General features: G+C 41.5%; 1 long non-coding RNA gene across 4 annotated transcripts in view; it reads left to right on the forward strand.

Annotated features, from left to right (window-relative positions):
• Positions 1-21,909, forward strand: part of LOC119008330 — a 270,887-nt gene that overhangs the window by 7,264 nt on the left and 241,714 nt on the right. For 3 of the 4 annotated variants that reach the window (XR_005071391.1, XR_005071393.1, XR_005071394.1), the window contains exon 2: positions 16,717-16,842. The exons of the other annotated variant lie outside the window; for it this stretch is intronic. This is a non-coding gene — a long non-coding RNA (uncharacterized LOC119008330). The remainder of the gene's footprint in view (positions 1-16,716; positions 16,843-21,909) is intronic. 4 annotated transcript variants of the gene reach the window in all.

The following is a 21,909-nucleotide window of genomic DNA, read 5'->3' on the forward strand; positions in this document are numbered from 1 at the left end:
ATACAGGTTTTTAAAAGCACTCTGACACGCCTGATTATCAGTCTCAGACCTTAATTTTCTCTAAACGTGGGATTTTGTCTCTTATCAGTCCAGAGAAGGATTCATGTGCATTATCAGGAGGGACAAGAAGTGAATGTTAGGAGGAAACTAGCGCACTTTTCACTTAAAACTCTGCAACAGTAAATGCATTACGTATTATTTTTGTTTTTCCATTTACTCCGACTGTTTGACTCTTTACTTTTACTGTTAGCTATAGACTGATTATTTTCATCACAAATGCAGGCACATCGCAAACATCATTGATGAAATTTGCATAATATGCTGAAGCTTTGAAAGAGCAGTATGAATCCTCAGTTTCACTCACAGCACTTTGTGAGTGCAAACGTATGTGCTTCTCCATTGCAAATGCAGGACATCTTGATCAAATGTGTGCTTCATTGCCAGGCATGGCTGCGATTTTGTGCTAATAGGATTAAGTGATTGCAATCAGCCATTTGAAAATCATCATGTCATACTCTAAAAGAACCTCTTTCTTCAGGTGAAAGTACGTTGGCATAGATTCCTTTTCTTGCTGTACAAGTGGTGATGATGATAATAATCATGAAGATGACGATGAGAACGATGATGATGATGATAATGATGACGTGCTGATGACTGTGGTAAAGATAATCATTATAATAACAGCTGTTGTTTCCCAGATGCGTAAGCCTGCATACTATAATTAGATCGATTAGCACGGTTGGAGAGAAAAACTCATTTTAGATGAGACCGTCTGATTGTTGAACATTTTAATAGATAGATGTAGCTGAGGCCTAATCACAGTCTCCAATTGAATAAGCAAGGTTTGAGCGTGTCAAAACATACTGCTTAAGTTTTCTTATAATTCTGTGTAGACTGTGCTATGTAGCTTCCCACCACTGAATTGTTTTTGATAGGAAAAACACAACCCAACATAAAATAATCTGTTCATTCCTTATCTACAGTAACAACAACAAACCACCCAAACTAAACAAACCAAAACTAAACAAAAAAAAACCCCACACCCACAAACCTAGCAAACACACAAACTCAAACCAAAACAAACTGTATAAACAAAGTCAAACCAAGCAAACCAATTAATGTTCAGTGTCGTAAGTTCTTTGCAAGAATTTGGAATTTTTGGTTTGTGATGTGAATGTAAATCACCTGAATTGTATAAGGAATCATAGTTGTCCATAAGTATAGAGTGAGGAGATTCAACCTTTCCGTCCATTCAGTGGTTGAGGTTGGATATTTTGTTTGTGAAGAGTATTTAGTTAAATTGCCTCAATGTTTTCTCTCGCGTTTATGAACAGCAACTGACAAATCCTGCATATTATACCTTTTAATACTATTTTAAAGGGATCACAGAAATGTTATTTTGTGTATTTAGAACATATGGTAATATATGTGTAATAAATCGTATGAGTGATGGATAGATAGAATACAGGGAAACGGTATGCAACTTGTGTGATGAACAAAGCTCGGTGCAGTTTGCCCTCAAAGTTTGAAAATGGAAAAACTTTAAACATTTAAATTCAGTAGATTCAATATTACACTGTGAGAAAACAAGATACGAAAAATAATGAGATTTTTGGGGTGGATTGTTGGATCCCCTAACCTCCTGCCAAGGCTGTCAAAGTTTCAAATTGTGCCATTATGAATAATGAAGTTCTTTTGATACCAGTATGCGATCTGAGCTCACGTTCTGCTGACTTTGAAAGCCCTCTAGTTTTAGCTACTTCTTAACTAGACTTGTGAGTGATAGCATGGTTAAGTATCATGGCCCGGCGTTGTCAAGCGGTCAAACCCTTCAGGGGGAACAAATTACTCAGAGAAATGTGGGGGGTGATGCCCAGCCATATTACACATTACACGGGTGAAAACAAATGTAACACTGCACATGAGAGTCATTGAGGCAGAGTTTTAATTATTGTCAGTGTCATACTTGAGCATGGCTTCCACTCAGGGAGGCAAAAATAGAAAGGGAATTAGCCCCCTTTCACTATCCCTGACAGCTAATTACATATAAAATGGCTAACACTGCAAAACAAAAGCAGCCAGACAATTACACTTGGCTGTAGCTCGAGCTCAGCTCTAAAGACTTTAACGCGGATGCTTAAACTTTGATTTTGAAAAGGACTTTACGCATGGATCTCGGGGGGATTCTGAATGTGGGAGAAATCATCTGAATGTTTGCCCTAAGCTTTTGGCGAGATCAATAAAAGAATCTGTTCAGTCAGTCTTACAAATGGAGGGAACACCTTGCTTCTAGACACAGCCTTGACCAGATAAATTTCTTGCTCTCATGAAAAGTCAAATGCAATGCTAAATATGCTTTCAGGCGTGAGGACTGCTTTATTGGCCCTTCTCCAAATGAACATTGACTTCTTCATCTATTTGGTACATTTCGAACTCCACCCAGGGAGCGATTAAGAGGTAGCACGACTCCAGGGCATCATGAATGGATGACTCTGTCTTGAGTGTCTTATTCTAGTATTTTCAATTAATCATATTCAATATGGTCTAATCAATCTAATTGGGGGGGTCAATTACTTTTCCCCTCTGCTCCTGTCCTAGATCTTGGCAAACTGGTGGTTGAGTGGGAGTTGGTTTGAAAGGGAAAAAGGAGCTCTATGGTTGTCAGGGCTGCTGCTTTGTTTCTTTTCCCAGCCTGGCAGTTGCTCCCTGCTCTCTGTCCTCCAAGTCAGAACGCCACCTCACCAGCCAGAGATGGACAGAGAAAAGGCAGACAGAAACAGAGAGAAAGAGAGAGAGAATAGTTCAGGCCAAGTTTGGTCTCTGGGATACTGAGATACCCCAGGGCCTTTTCCCAAACTGTCACTGTGTGTGTTTGCTTGTGTGCCTGTGAAGATGGGTATCTGATTGCCCCTATCCTTGTTGTGGGATGAGCTTGGAATATGATACTGCTGGTGTTTTATCTCTGCATATGAGCATGTTTGAGAGGAAGGAGCATAGGAAGCAGCTGTATTTATGCATGCCTGTGTGCGTTTGTGTCAGCGATCCCAGACCAGCTGTATCACCACACCGCACGTCCGTGCGCTGATGCTGGCGTAAACAAGCAGGAGCTGATGTGCGACATCCTCACATGACAGCTTAACAAAAGCAGAAACATGGCGTGTGTAGGCCTTGACGACAGCCGGTCGCACACCCTCCCGACGTGCAGGCTGCATCAAATTTGCCTGGGAGGCAGGGAGACGACGTGTGCCTCCATAACAGCTTTTGTTATTTCCAGAGCAGGTTTGGCCTGACCCAAGTTGAACCTCCATTCATCTGGAAGGTGATAGCATGTTTGAGGAGGCAGATGGACTCAAACAGCTTTTGTTCTTGCCAGGTTTTTGTTCTTATCCAGCTGTTTTACTAAAATGGTGAGATGAGAAAGTAGCAAGGTAGAGATGGCTGCACAGTTTAGACCACTGTGCAAAAATCACAACAACAAAATACCTAGTTTTAAAATCTTTGAGTTGTTGCATGCTGTGATGGCCTATTTCATTTGTGGTTAATATGGCTGTGCTTGTGCCTCAAGCTGGTTTTCTTGCACCGCCAATCCAAAGAACCTGTGACAGTGCTTTTAATAAACAAGATTATTCAGCTGCAGAAAAACCTGGCGGCTCTTACTGGTATTGAACCTTGACGATTTCTCATCTTCCTTGGGTTATAACTGGTGGTGTAGAGATACATTTCAATTGCATCGAGTAGCAACGATTGACATCAATTCCTCACTGCTAATCTAAGCCTCATATGTTAGAGCGTGAAATGGGATAAGAGACATAATCATAAAGTTTGTGTAAGTGACTGTGTTCTGAGCCAGTTTTCCCTTTTTTGCTTTTGCAAGTCTTCCAGGCACTGGCTAAAAATGTAATGCAGTTAATGCATGGAGCGAATGTTTCTAACTGATGCAAAGCAGCAAAATTATAATGCTTGAAAGCATTGGCAGTGATTGAAGCACAGTAAAGCGCTGCTAAATGTGTTCACTTGATAGACGTTTAGGGGCCCATTAATTTGAGAAGAAGTAGTTGTGGAGGTGGGAAAAACGAATTAGACTAAAAGCCCTTTAAAAGTGCAGCTTTAGGTGACGTCCAGGAAAGGCAGAGAAGTCTTTCTCTTCAAGTCTCTGGGGAGAGCTCACACCAGACGTGCAACAATGCAAGAGAACGCAGTCCTATCAGCTCTGTTTTTTTCCATGTGGCTTTGAGCCGAGATGACGTTTTGTCATGTTAGCATCTGGACGAACAAGCACAGCTGCTGATGAGGCTCAGGTGTATTCCTGACAGTGCTATACTGGTTTTGAGTGCATCCTCTGGACTGTGAAACATTCAAAGATACGTCGAAGTATCTAGTTGTCATTGCATCCAAAAACATAAACGGTCCCCAGTTTGACCTTTGACTTTCCTGGAATATGTTTGATGAAATGTCTGATACTTGGTCCAATAGACTAAAAACCGTCTTTAAAGATAAAAGAACTCAAGTTTCAACGTTGAGTCATCATGGAGAAATATAAACAATATGCGAAAAGATCTAATAAATCATGTCAGAGTTTGTGGAGGAATATATGCTAATAGTTGGCAGTAATGTTCAAAATATTCAGCTATGGGTGAAGTCTTCTGAAGTGAAGTGCAGAAAAATAAAATGACTAATATGTTTTTCTATTATCACAGCAACTGACTCGGCAAAACCCTCTATGCTGTTCCTCTGAGGAAACGATTGTAACAATGTTTGACAGCTCAACATAAAACTTACAGAAATCCCACCTGTTATATAAACCTGTAGGTCAATGAGGTTATTGCATCATCCTTAGCTGCATCCTGAGATCTGTCCCCAGGTGCTGCAGGTGTGCTGACTGTCAAATGGCTATATTCTACAAAGAGATCGTCATTCTGGTGAGTTTATGGGAAAAGATTATCATCCCAGGGAGATGATGCTCAGTAGGTGAGCAGCAGTTTGTGTTTGTGTGTAGCCAGGTATGACTGATGAGGTTCAATACAAATGCTGCTCTCCTGCTGAGTTCACAGGGCACTGCTCCAGTTTCAGTATTGCAGGATCAAGACTGCACAACAGCAGCCTACATACTTCCTTCCTCCTATAAATCTGTGGGTGTAAGCTTAATGGGGGAGCATAGGCAGCAGACCTTAAATAGAGGTAACTAATTCGTCTGTTGCACATGGCCTACAATTCTGCTGAGACATTTATAACAGGGTGCAGCTGCCAATACCTGCAAAAACAAATGTATTGCTGGTGTTTGGGTCACCATTTAGCAGGAATTAAAGCCCCAAGCCATGTTTGGTTTAGAGTGTCATTCATTAGACTGTACCCCCTTTGGTTTAGGAAGTAGCATATACGATAATTGCATACTGGGGCCTAAATAGACAAGTCTTGTTATAGTCTATAATTTGTTATTGTTAAAGAATCTATCAAAGCACTGTAAGCAACAATGACTCATATTGCCTGTGTATCCAAGGCTTGATCTTTTATCCAAAAACAATTTAAAAACAAATCAGTTATCTCCACAACTGCACTGGGTATTCTTCTGTACAATGAACAATTATTGATTATTGATGAGTATACATTCACATGTTGAATATTTAAAGGTGAGCTTTCTGACAGATTTAGATGTGATCAATATGGATTGCATCCTCAATCGACTTTTGAGACAAAAAGTTAAAGAAGATTTGTATCGTGGCTCTAATTGTGATTAAATAGAGGTTTGACCAGATTGCCTGCACCTAAGAATAGAGTTAGACTTAAGGCTCATTTATGAAAATAAATGGATAGATCCGTCTCAAAACATTTAACCATCTCTGCCCTCATGCCTGCATCTGACCTTCATACGACCACTAGGGGATGCCGCTCGGAGTCAAATCGGTCTTGTATTCACCTCCACTTTTCCTTTGCTGCTCTCGAACTTGCATTCAAAGTATTGACTCTGTCTGTACCGATCCATGTATATGTCTAACATTGAGCATAGATTAGCCTTTATTTTAAAGGCTTTACAGTACTTCTAGGTCATTTTTTATGATACCTTATACAACTACCTTATACAAGTTTTCCGAATTTACACAGGTTTACACAGGTCATATTTTTTGTATATTTTGTAGCCTGGACCGATAGCTACAGGCCATAGTAAGCTGAGAAGCCTATAAGCAAAAGGCAAAGGGGATGAGCTAATTGGGCCAAGTTTAATTCACAAAGCTCCTGTCAGGTTTATATTCATCTGCCATAGCTGTAAGTTGAAAATATTTATCCAGCAATACCCACATGAAAAAAACCTTATTTTATCCTTTAGCCTTTTTCTTTCATACAGAAGATCCCCTTGTGAATTTTGAGCTCCAAATTCCTTGGCAGAGTGAGAACTATTACTCCTTACTAGGGAATTGTAAGTACCTAGGTCTATATATATAAGTGTAGCCCAAGGCAGGAGCATACCTATTTGCTATGGCTTGCATTCTGCATCCCATGGTACCTTCCTGTCTCAGGTGCACCTCATATATCATCTCTGGCATTTCTAATCGTAGCACACAAAACTATTTGTTTTGCATTTCCTAAGTCACTCTTATTGCTGATCAGCAATTGCAGGTGTTTTTTTTGTGTGTCAAACAGTACATTATGATTAATTATTCAGAGTAATTGTATGGGAATGGCAGACTGTGAAGAGGGTTTTCAAAACTATTGCAGTTATGTTTGCTTTCAGCAAGGAAGTCATTGATAAAGATGTCAAATTTTCATATAATGTTCCATTTAATGTAGCATTTAGACTTGTTACATTTTTCTTCGCAATCCATTTTTTATTTTAGCTAGTTTTATACTCTGGAAGGCTGTTCCCGTCAACCCAGCTAATGAAAATGCACCTCATTTGCATTTTATTTTTCTGACATTTCAAAACTGTTATTCTGAGCCTCTTGACAGTTGGATGGGAACAGTAATGGAGTCACCAACTGAGGGCACCATGCAAGTTACTGGCAGTTCAAAAGAACAATTAAACCTGTGACGAGTTGAAAAAGAGAAATGGGCATAAAAATGAGGAAAAAGGTACATTTTATGATGAGTTGTTAAGCTTATAGTCAGCCTAAGACGGATGAATACATCTCACGGCTGTGGGGAAGATTGAAAAATGGAACATCAAAGGCCTCCAGGACTTCACCAGATGTCATTACTAAAGACTCAATATTTGTGCAAGCAAAATGTGTTGTGAACTCGGAGAGGCACACTCGGAGTGTCCTGAGGAAATGAAGTTCCATGACAACTCTGAGGAGTCAATTAATTGTAGGGGCCTTAGTTCAGGCAGAATGATGAGGTGGGGTTAAGTCTGCTGGGCCACTAATTAAAAAGAAGCAAAGCTCATCTCTGTCTCTGCAACACAAAGGTATTATAGATGGATGCTTGTGCTTGCTGATGCTCACACACAAATATATACCCTTGCACGTGCACACATAAACTCTTGCACGCACAAGCTCACACGCACAAGATTGAATTCTCATTAGATTATGGGAAGGATGCTGTTGCTCTGCGGTGCAAAGCCTCCCAAAGCGAGTGAATTATCCTCAGTCCCAGGTCTGAAATGAACCGTGTGGCGTGTTTACAGCATAACTCAGTCTAGTAAAATCTATATGATTACCCTAATCAAAGAGTTGATGGAGAGCCACACTGATGTTGGTTAATAAACTCCACTAATGCCCAACATTTATTCAATGGCAGTGTAAAACACTGTTACATGACATTGAGAAAGCAATTATCAGCGAGACAATAATTTGGTTAATAAAGATCCCATTAACAATCATTATGCTACTTTGCTGATTCCTTTATCTCAAGGCGAGCAGGAGGGAAAGAAGACAGATGCCCTAACTGCTGACAAAGACCTTATTCCGCTCCTTTTGTTTGAGGGAAAAGACTGTATTAGAGATAGCCATGGTTTTTCAGCCCTTTATAATGTATCAGTTATGTTCATTTTCTTCATGGGTAATAAGGCTGAGAGAAGGACACTGGAAGAATGGCTCACCTCTCCCTCCTCTTCACCTCAATTTACCTTGTCCTCCACAAGTCCTGCCTTCGAGCGCCTGGGCTTTGATTTGCATTTATGCAGCTAAATAATGAAAGTGTGTGGTGTAGTACATGAGCAGAGAGCCCAAATTGCGTTTAGGCAGGTGGGCCAGAATGCAACCAGGCATCATAATATGCTTGGGTACACCGAATCCAAGCACAATCCTGTCAGTCATGTAATGGACCAAGTGAGTGCTTAAAGGTACCAGTCTCCTGACCACTCGCAGCACTCTCGTACAATGTTACGCTGAGCAGGTGCATGTTTCGTTTGTATCTCATGCTCTGTTAGCATATGCACAAGGGCGAATTTGTACGTCCAAAGGCATGCCAAACATATCCTGGCTGTCCATGTCAAACTATTCCACTGAACAGTTGGTGGCATGAATTTGCCAAGAGGCATTACAATACACCAGCAAAGGAAGGAGAAGAAGGAGAAGAAGAAGAAGAAGAAGAAGAAGAAAATGCTGCAGGGTGCCTTTTAAATGCCCAGAATGCATTTGTCTTGAAGATTAGAAAATAAAGAGCAATTGCTGGAGTGCATCTTAGAAAGTATAATATTTAAGACAATATTTTGCTTCGCAGAATGCACCATCCAGGAGAGCTGAACTCTGATTTTGTTTGCTTTTATTCTTTTCTCACCTCTCTGCTTGGAGCAAGGCTGTGTAAGAACAAGCACAGGAATTCTCCCGGCTTTGTCAAACAGCAGAGGAAGCTTTCTGTCAATATTAGCACTTAAGATTTAAGTGTTTGTATGGATGTGTGCAAGTTAAATGATTGCAGAAGTTTTGATTTATATCAATGTTTTATTTTATTGTTAAATGCAGTTTGTCACAGGTCAACTTTAGCCCAGATTTCCACTTTACATTGCGTTGAGGGGAGGGTAGCCCAGTCTGTCCATCTCTTGTAGCAATGAAACTGTTTTGTATAGCACCTTTCAGAATTACTTTACCAAGAGCTGTACAACAGAATCACATACCACCATGCTCCTGTGAAAGCCCTGTAGAGTTCAATAACGCAGCAGGCAACGGTTAAGCTATAGGCCAAGAGAGAAAAGAGAAAAGACGGAAAGGTCAACCAAGACACAGTAAACTAAAAGAGATTAAAAGAGCAAAGGAGGTAAGACAAAAGAACATGTTACTGAACCCCCCCCACATCAATCAACCAGCACCACCATACAGAAACACACAACCGCACGTGCACGCAGACTGAGGATAACCTAATTTCCCGTGCCTTCATGGATGAAGGAGTAGAATCGGAGGTACAGTGGCCCGCTGGCTCTCAGAGACAGAAATACAGAGAAAAAAACAGAGGACGCATAGGAGTGAAGATAGAATGAGGGAGAGCTATTATTCCCACAGTTCCAGGAAAGACACTTCATCTGAGCATCATCTGTGGTTTTCTCCTGGGGGCTATAACTGGTTGGCTAACAACAATAACAACGCATCTCTCTGGAAGGGAAAACCGCTGCCTGGATAAACCACATTCTTATCACACACCAGTCATCTTTGTCATGTAACTAAAAGGAGCGGTGTATTGTGTCACACAGGGAAACAGGAGTGTGATGTATCCTTTTGTGCTTTCGTGTGATGGGGAGGAAAAGCAGCGTGTTGTAAATTGAGTCACAATGATACTTAAATATTTGTCTGTTTACCTGAGTATAATAGCACGACAGAAAAACAAGAAAAAGATAATTAAATTTGAAAACTAAATTTCTGTTTTATAAAAATGTATCAAGCAAACGTGCCAGCATATCCTGCTCATAGCTTCTCAAATTTGAGGATTTGCAACTTTTCTTCCGTTTTATAGCATTGTCAATCTGATATAGTTTTTATTTAGTTATTAGTTTTGGACTGTTTGTGGCACAAAGGAACCAAATTTGAAGATGTGCATGTGAATATGTTTTACCATGGGCTGACATTTTAGTAAGTTTATATGACAAAACACTTGTGCAGTTACTCCATTAAAAAATGATCAATAATGACACTATATTGTTAGTAGATTAATTGTTAATCTGTCCATCCAATCCATTCATCTGCCTGCAGTTAGACTCATAGCATCGATGGTCTGCTAAGCTGCCCTCCTGACTTTGTATCCCTGCAGGGGACAGCTTCATTGATGTGGCTCCCTGCCACTTTGCTTAACTTGGGTTAACCTAAGCATCTTGATGGTGTTCAGCCCCCGGGGGGGCATCTTCCTGGATCGTAACTGATGCCTCCCTCACATGGCAGCACTGCAGCCTTTCAACAAGAAGGAGCCGCAATCGATATTTTGATGACATCTTGCTGTGTTTGCGTATGTTTCTGTGCTCAAAGACATGTACTCGGGTGGATTGTGGACTTGTGTACAGTGCACAGTGGAGTAGTTACATGCATCATAAAGAATTGAGGATATATTTCCTTTGGTGCCTCCCTCTTAAAGGCAGGCACTAAAAATGTACTATGTGATGCTCAGACAGAAAGAGATCAGCTGATTGCAACTTATTTTTTAACTTTATTGTGCCTTTCTCAAGTCTCTCCATGTCACTTTACAGTGTCTGTGTTGTGTCTTAAATTGGCTAAATTTCACAAAGTCTGGGAGGGGGATCTCTGTGCCGCAATCGATTTAAAATTTCCACTGAGCGGGAGAGTGCAATTGATGTCAAGGCTGCTCAGAAATGAGTTTTCTTGGCTTTCCGATTGAAATGACGTGGAGCCATTGTGACTGGAGGCAAAGTGGAGCCAGGCGAGGACCTATTATCGAGTGCTCCCAAAGCCAAACCAAAGCTGTTCAGATTCAGAATCAGCTCACCCTCCTCCACTGTCCCCCTCATCTCCCCACACACACCCCCTCCACACATAGTATTAATTCACAATAGAGGGTAAAGCGCAAGACTCGAAGCTGCTCAGTCTCTCATTTGCCCTTTTTTGGCCAGACTGGGTGGAGGCATCTGCTTTCTAGAGGTCTCCTCACTGGAGACAGCCAATTAGAATGCTCTTTCTTTGCATGGTCTACGGGGAGCTGGAGGAGGCGCCCGGGCGCACCTGTCAATATTTACTGTTCTAACAAAATACATCATTCATTGCCATCTGCTCTCCAGCAGCACACATAGGGGCGCTGCTGCTGCAAAATTAATAGCACTTCTAATGCTCCTTTCCTAATGGGCCAAATCAATTAATCAGCCCTTTGCAATCTGGAGGCACCATTAACCAGATCTAGTGCAAAGATCCTAATGCTGTCAAAAGATATGAGTTTGCTCCACTGCTGTACCCAGCTAAAATTCAATGAGTGTCTTTTTGCTGCGTTTAAAACAGTATTTCTTTTTGACTATATTAATATGATAAAAGCACCTCTGCTCACAAAGAAACGCTGCAGAAAAGCATCTGTTGCTAACCTCACCTGCTGCCACTGTCGTGTGCCATCAGAGCCTTCCCTGCTTCGTGATGACACATGCAATGCAAGCGGAAGCTGTGTACTCAGAAATATTGCATGGGCAGCCTGGAGCTCAAGCAGAGGCTGGATGTGATTGCGCATTTTCATTCTACATTCTGCTCAGCAGTAATAGATTGTAGAATCGAACTGGTGTGTCTTTTTGTCCACGTCCGTCTGTCGGTCAGTCGGTCTGTTTTAGTGCCTCTGGTCACCGCTATTTTTTTCATGCAACACACCAAAGCCGGAGATGTAAAATGATGTTTGACAAACATTTTCTCAGAAGGCATCTCATCCTGGCTGTATGACCTCAGGCACATGGAGCAACCTTGGTCCATTTTAAAGCCAGAAAACTCCACATTGAAATTTTCAGCACATATTTCATTCTAGCATGTAGGCCAAACAGTCTGGGGATTAGTGTGTATATATCAGTGAGTGCGTGCGAGTGTGTGTGTGTAGTGTCAATGGTGACGGTAGGTGGGCGGTGTATACGGGAATACAAAACTGTCATTTTATCCGTGCACTCTCGAGCTATCAACAGTATGATCACGCATCAAAGTGGCTGCTGTGTCTGACTGCATAATCACCGGAGCAAATCTCACTCCCATTCAGCACCGAGTTATCAGGGAGGATATTGTTTTAACCCTTTGTTACGTGGCTCTGAGCGGGGATGTGTGGAGCCTATTTGCCAAGCTGGTTGATGCAAGTGTACTGGAGCTCTGAATACAGGCCGATAACCTCAAGCACGTTTGAACCGCAAGGGTGTAACTCGCAGGCTAACACAGACATATCCATGTATTCCCACTGTATTACTGATTCTTTCTTCCACACGCCGCTTGTGCTCCTGCATCACCCCCACCTCAGTCTCACACACAAGCATCCATCTATTGCTTGCTCTCTCCAGAGTGCATGCACACACAAGCACAACGCACAAATACACACCCAAATCTCTCACACCTACCTTTAGTACGCTTGAATTCCCAAAGTAATGCTGTGCCTCTTGCTTAAATACACTCACACAGACAATACACACAGCTGGATCCCTCACATCTCGCCCACAGCCTAATTCACATGCACGACCATTCAAATATTCCGATATCTTCTTCTTCTTGTGCGCCCACACAGAGACACGCACACCCTTGCCAGGTGAACCGTCCTAGGAATAGCGTTCAACATCTGGCGGACAGTGTTTTGTGTCCTGCTACATCTCCCGGGTTGCCCTTTATCAGACCCCTGCGTGTCCTGATGGATCACCTGCAGACCGGGATGGATGGTGCCTCACCCCCTCCTCTGCACCTTCTATGCCATTTCATCCTATCTGCACCTCTAATCTGTCATTCTCATCGGCCATTTGTTACTTTGCTGTGCGCTTTAAATATGCGCTTGTGTTTGCATATGCCCACACAAGTGATTCCCTGACCCCTGTTCGCTGTTCCAGTTGGGCTGCCACCCCTACATGCACCCAGGGGATGTGCTCTCTCCTGTAGCGATTTGTCTCATCTTTTGCCACGCTCTATCATAGATTGCCTCATAACAGAGTGGCTCTTTTAAACAGATTTGCAGGGTTATGCTCTGTGCTCTAAGTTTTTCTTTGCTTGCCACTTATGTACTAAATTTGAAGGTGGATGAGAAGGTGAAAATAAAGATCAGAAGGTGATAATTGCTTCATCTGCTACGGCGAGGAAAAAGCATACGCATAAGATTGTATTTTAATTTAAACACTTTATTTGCATAGTATAATTGTGTTGTTTAACATGAGAAAAAAAAGATGCTGATCAAAGTGTCACTTGGCTGCATCTCTGAGTCTGCGACATACTGTTCATATAGACATTGCAACATATATATTTACCAGGCCGACACAATATGGGGAGAAATCTACCGTATTTGACAACTCTGTGAAGTACCAAAAGGTCATACTTGAATAAAAGTAAAAATATGGGAAATTTACTTTGCTAAACGTGAAGGACACCCATATGAATAGTTATTTAGTCAGCCATGTGCACGTGCAAGTTTGTACAGCATAAGAAGGTCTACATTAATTAGGAGAGGTTGGATCACAATCAGTGTATTTACAGGAGGGATGTTATACCAGAGAGCATCTCTCTTTCTGCAAAGTACATGCGATTTGATGTAGACAGGAGTGGAAGTGCTGGGGCCAATAATCCACTAGTTAATTGGTGTTGTTCTTTCGGACTGACGGAAAGAATATATATACCCTGGTTGCCTGCCCCAGTAAAGTCTATGTGTGGGGAAAACTGAGAAATAAATGTGTACATATATTTACATGTATGTATATTGATTGGCAATAAAATTAATTGATGAGCTACTCGATCTGCAAAGTAACTAATAACTAAAGTTTAATGTACTTAGTTACAATCCATCGTGGGCGATCTTCTGTCCTAGCTAGTAGCTAACATTGCAGTGGGTACCAAATGACACCAATTAATCTGAGGGTATCTGACGGCTTACTGGGACTTCATCTGTTTGGTCAAATGGTGCGAATGCATGTTTATTGAGCATGTTCATATCACAATGACAATTAAAATACAGCAATATTAACAGGGTTTTTTCTGATAATTCTGCAGTTGTGTTGCACTTATTAGAATGGACAATATGAAACCTAAGGAAATAAAAAAGAAAAGACTTCCAACAAAATCAAAGCAATTCCCCTCAGTTTTCAGCCTTTCCTGTTGAGCTTTTCCAGACTCTCCTCTGATGCTCCACGAGTGAGTGTTAGCTGGCTGAAAGGCAGGATACCATGGCCAGAAGGGAACCTGTCCATCAGTCAAAAGCCTCAACATCTGAACCAAGGGACCTCCAGCATCACACCAAGCTCTGCAACACAAACACATGTTTAGCCCCGCAGCTGTGCAGAGAGGAAACTCAAAAGGAAATTCAAGGAAACGGTAAACAAAGTTGAGCCGATCTGTGTCAAACAAAAACCCTTAGCCTGGGGAAAGACAGCGCAGACCTGTCTCGCTCCCCGGCCTTGAGTATAAACACATGAAATGGATCGCTTGCCTCGCCCTGTCCACATGTTCCCAGGCTGTTTCCATTCACTAGCTTATTACTTAAGGTGCCTGGATTTGATTTTAAGTATGGGCCTCTTTATCCAGTGGAACCTAGGAGAGATGTGAAGCTAAACCCCCCTGGAGGTGCCTATTAAAAACATTTTGTTGTGTTTACACAAAAGTTTCCCAGCTTTTCTCATTTTTTGGTTCATGTCGGTCAGCAAGCCCTGCTTCATCCACTTTTGCTACGGTAGTTAGCCTCTGGGCAGTGTCTTGGCCACTTATTGGAAGCAGCGGTGGTAGGAGCAGTATAGATTGTCAGAGCACTGGGGTGGATTGCTTGCAGTGTTTCTACCATCTAAATCACTCCTCCACTGCTTCCGAGAGGAGGAGTTGGAGTGTATTTTCTCCTGCTCTGTTTTTATCAAAGAGGAGAGGACCGTGTGTTCCACAACCTCTCTCAGTGGTCTCCGGCAGAGCGGTACAAATCAGCAGTACACAGCATTAATCAACGGCCTGGGAGGTCAGCTAAGCATACCTGTCCCCTCATGCATCCTTCTGGTGAGTCCTTGAAAATCTAGGCTGCAGCAATCAATCACAGATAATTCCCACATGAAGCCTGGATGATAAGCCACTCTTGGTTGTGTGGAGGAAAAATAAATGAGAGAACTTTCTTGTAACTGAGTCTGAGACAGGTTTATTTTGAGCTCCGTCAGCTTCTGCATCGGTACCCATGGAGTGTCTAAGAGCGGGGACCTAAGGTCAAGGCGCAGAGGCTGTCAGAGCCCTGTTCTAACTCCCATCGAGGGTTTTCCAATTGTTTGACAGAGTAATTAAACCACTTGGCTGTATGTATGACAATGAGATGTAAATTATACAGCGACACATCTCACTTAGCTTGTTTTATGTATAATGTATGTCTTTTTCCCTCACTGTCATTGCATAAAAAGGCCTCACAGTTATGATGGAAAACCTTGTGCTGTGCCCAGGAAACTCTGTAAAGATGAAGACTGATTGACATCCTTAAACGCCTAACATTACACTTTGTCAGAAAAACAGGTACTTTTACCATAGAATTGGAAGCGCTGTATGAGTGATTAATTAAATCCACGGGATATTACAGACATGTGTGATAAGAGCAGTGGGGAAGCTTGAAAGCAGTTTTTCTCAAATATTCTGTCTGATTTTATCAGTCTTTTTTCACTCCACCTGGCGGGCTTCCTCGCTTTGATTCTTGATCGCGTGGCCAGATGTTATCATCGGTCTTATCGCAGAATGGCACAGCAATGAAGGACAGGACCCCAAGGAGGCTTAAACCAACCTCACGCTAACAAAATTGGGGAGGGCAAGGAGAATTTACTGTATGATTTTGTTTCTTTTGTTGTTTGTTTTGAACAGGGTTTATGAGGCCATGAAAAACCTGGAAAAATCCATGTAATTAAAAAATTAGGCCTGGAGAGGTTTTAGAAAAAGTAATCAACCCAGAAACTTACGTTAAAGTCATATTCCTTTGCTTCAAAAACACCTGTATCATAGACATTATACACAGTATGTGGTTCAGTTGAGATCAACTGAGAAAAATATATTGGTTAAACAATATTTGGGCAGATGAGTCACTGTGTGTTGAGTTGGTTTATGCCAAATTCTGCTGTGAGTTGAAGCTTGTGTGCGTTGGTAAAACCTTTTGTCATTTTACTAGCTACAATACAGCAATAAACACGATATATGTAGTATCTTACATTAGGCATTATGTATGTATGTATGTATGTTTTTTGAATTACCAGTTTGTATCACCTAAGCTATGAATGTGTAACATTCACTTATCTAATGTGTTTAACTCAAGTAACAGAGAGACACAATCGCTAATTTGCTAACTAAAGGTGATAAAACTGAAACATACAATGCCTTCATTGTTTACAGGGCTTGTGGGATGATTTGTGAAGGAAAATGCCACATCTGCTCTGAAGCACCTCCATGTGCTTTTTCAGCAGGACAGTTATCAGATTGATATTGGATCCACAGCAGAAGCTACCCTGATCCAACTCGGTTCCTTCAAAAACATTTCAGCGAGGCAGAGACTAGAGATTGAGATGGACTGTGAGATACTCATGATCACACTCCTGGAGAAGTTGCTGAAAAAGACTTCAGAGCCTCACAAATTAGTCAGAAGCATTTTCCAGAGTGTGGGATGTAGTGGATGATTCTATTTGTCATGTCTCATGGACAGGTCAGTGTGGAGAGAGAGGATTTTCCATTAACAAAGAATTGACTGTGGAGAATCAGGAGAGGAAGGTCTCTGGTGGCTCAGACGCTGTTTGTTGACCACGTCGGGTCTGTTGAGGGCATGACCGAGGTAAAGAATACAGAATAGTTGCTGATTTCATGGCTGAAGGCCTCCTTCAGCAGAAGTACCATGTCTATCTGAATAGAGAAAAAAAGAAAGAGCAACAAGCTGTTGACTTGGCTGTTGACTTGTAGAGGAATGCCCTCAAAGATGAGCTTGAAAAAGAAGAGGGCTAGCATGGACGCTGATATTTATGCCCTTGAGAAATCAGGAGATGAATATGCTGAGAAAGCAGAAGCTACAAGGAAACAGCCCCTCATCACCAAAACCAACAGTATCAGCTGAACTGCAAAAGAAAATAAAGAATCTCTGCTGAAGATTGAAAATAATATGGATGGAGAGGCTTTCAGAAATGGAATGATGAGAAAAGTTTTAAGTTAAAATGTCTTTGGTACAAAGTTTTTCAAAAGAGAATTTCACTCTGACACTGCTGCCTGTCTTTGTAAAAAAACACATAGCTGGTCATTCATTTTAGTTGAGATACTATACTCATGTCATGGATTTTTACCACATCCTCATACCTAAACACCTAATAGGTTGCTGATGAACCCCAAATTGACAAATATGACTGTTGCCAAAATGACGTGTTTTACCATTGCACAGAAGTTGTCGCCTATCGATAAACATTGGTCATACTAAGTTGCTTGAACAGACAACTGATTCTCATTGTTCAGATATACTCAAAGGTCTCAGGGGGTGTATGATCATGACATTTTGCCTCATAGGCATGGAAAAATCATGGAAATGTATGGTTAAAAATCATTCAATTACATCTTACCTTGGCTAGAAGATATTAATTAATGTAATGACAGCTTTGGTGACAGAGACCATGTTATAAAAGATGTAATATTTGTGTTCAGTTTTGCCATCTTTATTCCAGATCAGTATTCCCAGTAACCAAACCTCAAGCTGAATTCAGCTCCAGTATTTTTTGAGTCTACATGACCTTTTATTGTGCCAGATTACGTGGCTTTAGACAGGGACTTGTATGACTTGAAATGCAGTAAATCAGTATTGATTCATGATTCTTGCTCTCCCGAGATCAGACTCTGTTGATGTTTCCCCTTTTCCACTGTTGTTTCGGTTGTGGGGTTTGTTTAGTGTGAGAAAAGGCTGCAAAAACTAAACGGTAAACACTGCAATGGTTTCCATTTCCCATTGAAAACCCAGCGGGCGAACAGCCACAGTCTGAGCCCAGGCTCCTGTCTCATATCACAGCACGATGTCACACTTTTAAAGGCATCAAAACCCAGCTGCAGCTGTGACTGACGGGTGCAAGCTTTCCATCCCCGGGACCAATGAAGAGAAAAAAAATAGCTTCCAAAACAAAGGCTGAGTTAAGTGATTTGAATCTTGCTGCTGGGATTTGACATCGACAACACAACTGGATGAGGTGCTGGATATAGCTCTTTCCGAGGGTTATGTAGGCGGAGGAAATGGAGAATGTGGTGCTCTGCTGCTTTCCGTCATTAATCAGTGTGCTGACCCCCATCCTCTACCTCCCACCACTCCCTCAACTCTTTCTCTCAACACCTGCCAGGCATCTAATGCAGATTCAACACATCATACACCCTTGGGCTCTGACTGATGAGCAGAAACCCTCCATGTTAACCTGAAGCTGTTGATACGGACAAGAAGCGGGAGAGGCGGAGAGAGGAAGACGGCCTCTAGCTGCGATCGTCCATCTGTGAGACTGAAGTGTAGGCCTGATGAGGCAGATGCTGCCTCTGCTGAGGCGGCGGTCATGTCAGCGGTCGGACGGCCTAAGCTTAATGTGTGCTTATGGAATGCAAGTTTGATGAAGACCAAATGTATGGAGCACACATGGGGCAAGAGAATACAGATTAGCTCACCACATTGGTGTTGCCAGCACAGGAGAATGAAGAAAGCAAGGGAATAGAAAAGAAGAGAAAAACTGCCACATGGCATCCCTACAAAAATAGCTCTTTCTCTCACATCATCCTTATTTCCCAGTTCCTTCCTTAGCAGCTGCTTTGATGGATCATTTTGCCTCTCTAATAGTAGCTCCAAATCCCTGGATGCTCTCCATTTATGTTCCGTGGGAGACTATAACAATTTAGCAGAATCCATCTAAAAGATTAGTGCAGGAGCAGAGGAAAAGGAAAAAGACAAAAGTCTAAGCTTTACCCAAGAGAGAATCAACTTGTACTTTATTTAGACATTCCTCTGCTTTTTATTATTATTTTTAAGTCAATGCTTTGTCAATATTAACTGTAGCTGCTGCTTGCCTCTTGATTTTTGAAGGAGCCTGGTATAAATGATGCAGTCCTCCAAGCTTGCAGAGGCCTTTCAATCTTGCATGAGTGGTGGATAAGTGATGGAAGCTGCTGTGGCCCGCCACTCTCTTTTCCTCCCCGTCTGGTTTCCATTTTAACTGGGGGGGGGAAAGGATGAGAGAGATTTTCTATCACACCCACCGCTTCATCACAAATATCAAGAGCTGAAAAGAAAGCCAGTGATGTTTTGAACAGTAGTTTCTGCCAACCACAGTAGATACACATATACATATAGTGTGTTGGAACCATATCAGCTAGAGCGGATCATGTGTAATAACTTCAGTGTGTCAATCACCAGTGCAAGGCTATGTATTTCTTTGTCTATAATTTGCATAGCACATTAATAAAAGGCTCATGACATGTTTGATCACACTTTAACGACATATGAATTTATTATGGTTAAAGGCCTCATTACACATTTATCGAACATGACTGGGCTTCAGATTTCAAAATTCCAGAGGGAAAATTATGATTTGTAGCTTTTTGCCTTTTATCTTCTTTTGTAATTAAATGAAAGTAAAATTATTGTGGGTAAATTATCCACAATTTTTCGTACAACAACAAATCCAATCCCAAAGTATGGGAAAAAATTAACCTTTTTTTACATACTTTGAAATAACTAACCTTTAAATCTCATTTAAGCTGACTTAATTTAGGTTCTTGAAAACAAGCTCTCATCCAAAAGCCTTCTCATTCTGACTCACACAATTAAATAATGATGTTTAATTGCTTTTTGTAGAAATATAGTTTCTTGATGTATTATATATTTCATTTTAGGAAACAAAAATGTCAGTGTGAATAAGCAACTAGCCAAAAAAATCCAAGTGACTAAAAGAGTTGCTAAACTGTATGGTGCACTACACAAGCATCAATCAGTTCATCAGATAGTAATGTTTATTATTAATTACAACAATCAATGACTTATATACAGTATACCTATACATACAGGAAAACCTTATTGGGGCCATGGCACTGTTCGTGGCCCAGAGGTTAATCACTCTTTCCCCCCAGCTGTTTATTGTACGATGCATGTTTTTTCCAGGATGTCATTTTTATGACCAGATTGCCAAGATCTTCACAATTTAGATTAAGTAAGTGTGACTCCGTGCCCATGATGACGATAGTACCATGAGACAGCGTTTCTGCACAATTGATATATAGCAAGACAATTATCTAACAATACATCACAATATCTGTCCAACTGAGGAATACAAAGTACCACTAAAAAGCCAAAGTGCAGAAACCATGAGATGAAACAATGTTTGAAAAAGTCTCGACTTAGTGTCACTTTATCACACACTGACTACGACATCACTCAAATGGTGAATAGCTATAAAGTGGCAAAAGGCCAAACTGCCAGAAAGTAGAAAAATTCCAAAGTTAAAATGTTTAAGGGAAGCTGGTTTTCATTCTGACTGAATCATTTTACATCCTCAGCTCTGTCTAAAGCTGAGATAATTAGTTTTTAGTTGGCTGAAAATCTGCATACTCTTTACACTGTTGGCACTTTTTGCAGTCAGTCGAGCCATTTGTCATGAAGTTATTTGTCCCACACATTTTCAACACAAACTTGAGAGATAAGCATCCAGAAATACCAATAAAGTGCAGGAAACATGCATAACAGAGGTATATTTTGTATCGACTACTTAAATATCTGAGAACATTAACAAAGCACCTCTCACTGATCTCATATCACAACCTGGGCCGTTTCTTGCTATATGCGGACTATGCAGGTGCATAGGACCCCCGCACCACTAGGGGGCCCCCTCAAGTTGCAAGTCTGGCCTCAGTATCTGAGGAGTGACCCTATGGAAGAGGTGTGAAAAGTACCTGGCTCTTTTATTTGTAGTGCTTCCGCTGAGGTTCCAAGTGAGCCAAAGCAACATGTATGCCCGCTGACTGGTCAGATCTGGTCTCTACTGCGCCGCGTTGCTATTTCCGACCATTACTTCTAAGCGAGGAGAGGCGAGGCGAGTTGTACTGAGCCGCCAGTACTGGTCATTCACAGCAAGGCATCAAAACGAACCCATTCATCTGGTTCAGAAAAAAGAAACTAGATGAAGAAAAACGCTCACAGGATAAAGGTAAGGAATTTTTTCATGATGTTGGGAGGAGGGGGAGCTTTAATGCTAAACTTTTAGCTAGCTTAAAAAGCTCTTTTGCTTTAGGAAATGGCTAAAATAATATGAACATGTCACATGTGAATGCCATAAGACGAAAAGTTTGACCCAGAATCAGGCCCAGAATTAGAGGCTCCTGAAGAAGTACAGACTCTGTGGCTCCAGCAGGACATTTCAGAATGGTTAGTGTGTCTGAATAATATTTTGTTCTATGTGTTGTTACAGTTACTACCATGTAGCTAATGGCTAACAGCTAGCAAAAGCTGTGTTTGTCTCCAACACGCTCTCCAAACTCTTGGACACTGTTCGCATCGTCTCTGTCTCAAGTCTGCACGTTTCCAGACTTTTTACTGTGATAACCAAGCTCCATTGTAATATTATTAATATTAAACCTCGCTTCAAATGCCATTGCGTAGTGGACCGTAGCAGAGCTTACTAGTTAGCCAATCTCTAGCTGACTTCACCATACTCATAGGCAACTGTAAATACTATCAAAATGTGGTGACATTTACCTGTGGCTCGGGTGCAGTCTCTGGGTCCGGTATGGGTGGGACTGATCCTTTTACGAGGGTCAGTGTCGAGGCAAAGCCAGCTTTGTACTGACCCTCGTTACTGAAGCAGTCCAATGTGAACACTGCATCAGTTTCATTTATTGACCT

The sequence above is a fragment of the Acanthopagrus latus genome, chromosome 19 (assembly GCF_904848185.1).
Source record: "Acanthopagrus latus isolate v.2019 chromosome 19, fAcaLat1.1, whole genome shotgun sequence".
NCBI classification, from domain to species: domain Eukaryota; kingdom Metazoa; phylum Chordata; class Actinopteri; order Spariformes; family Sparidae; genus Acanthopagrus; species Acanthopagrus latus.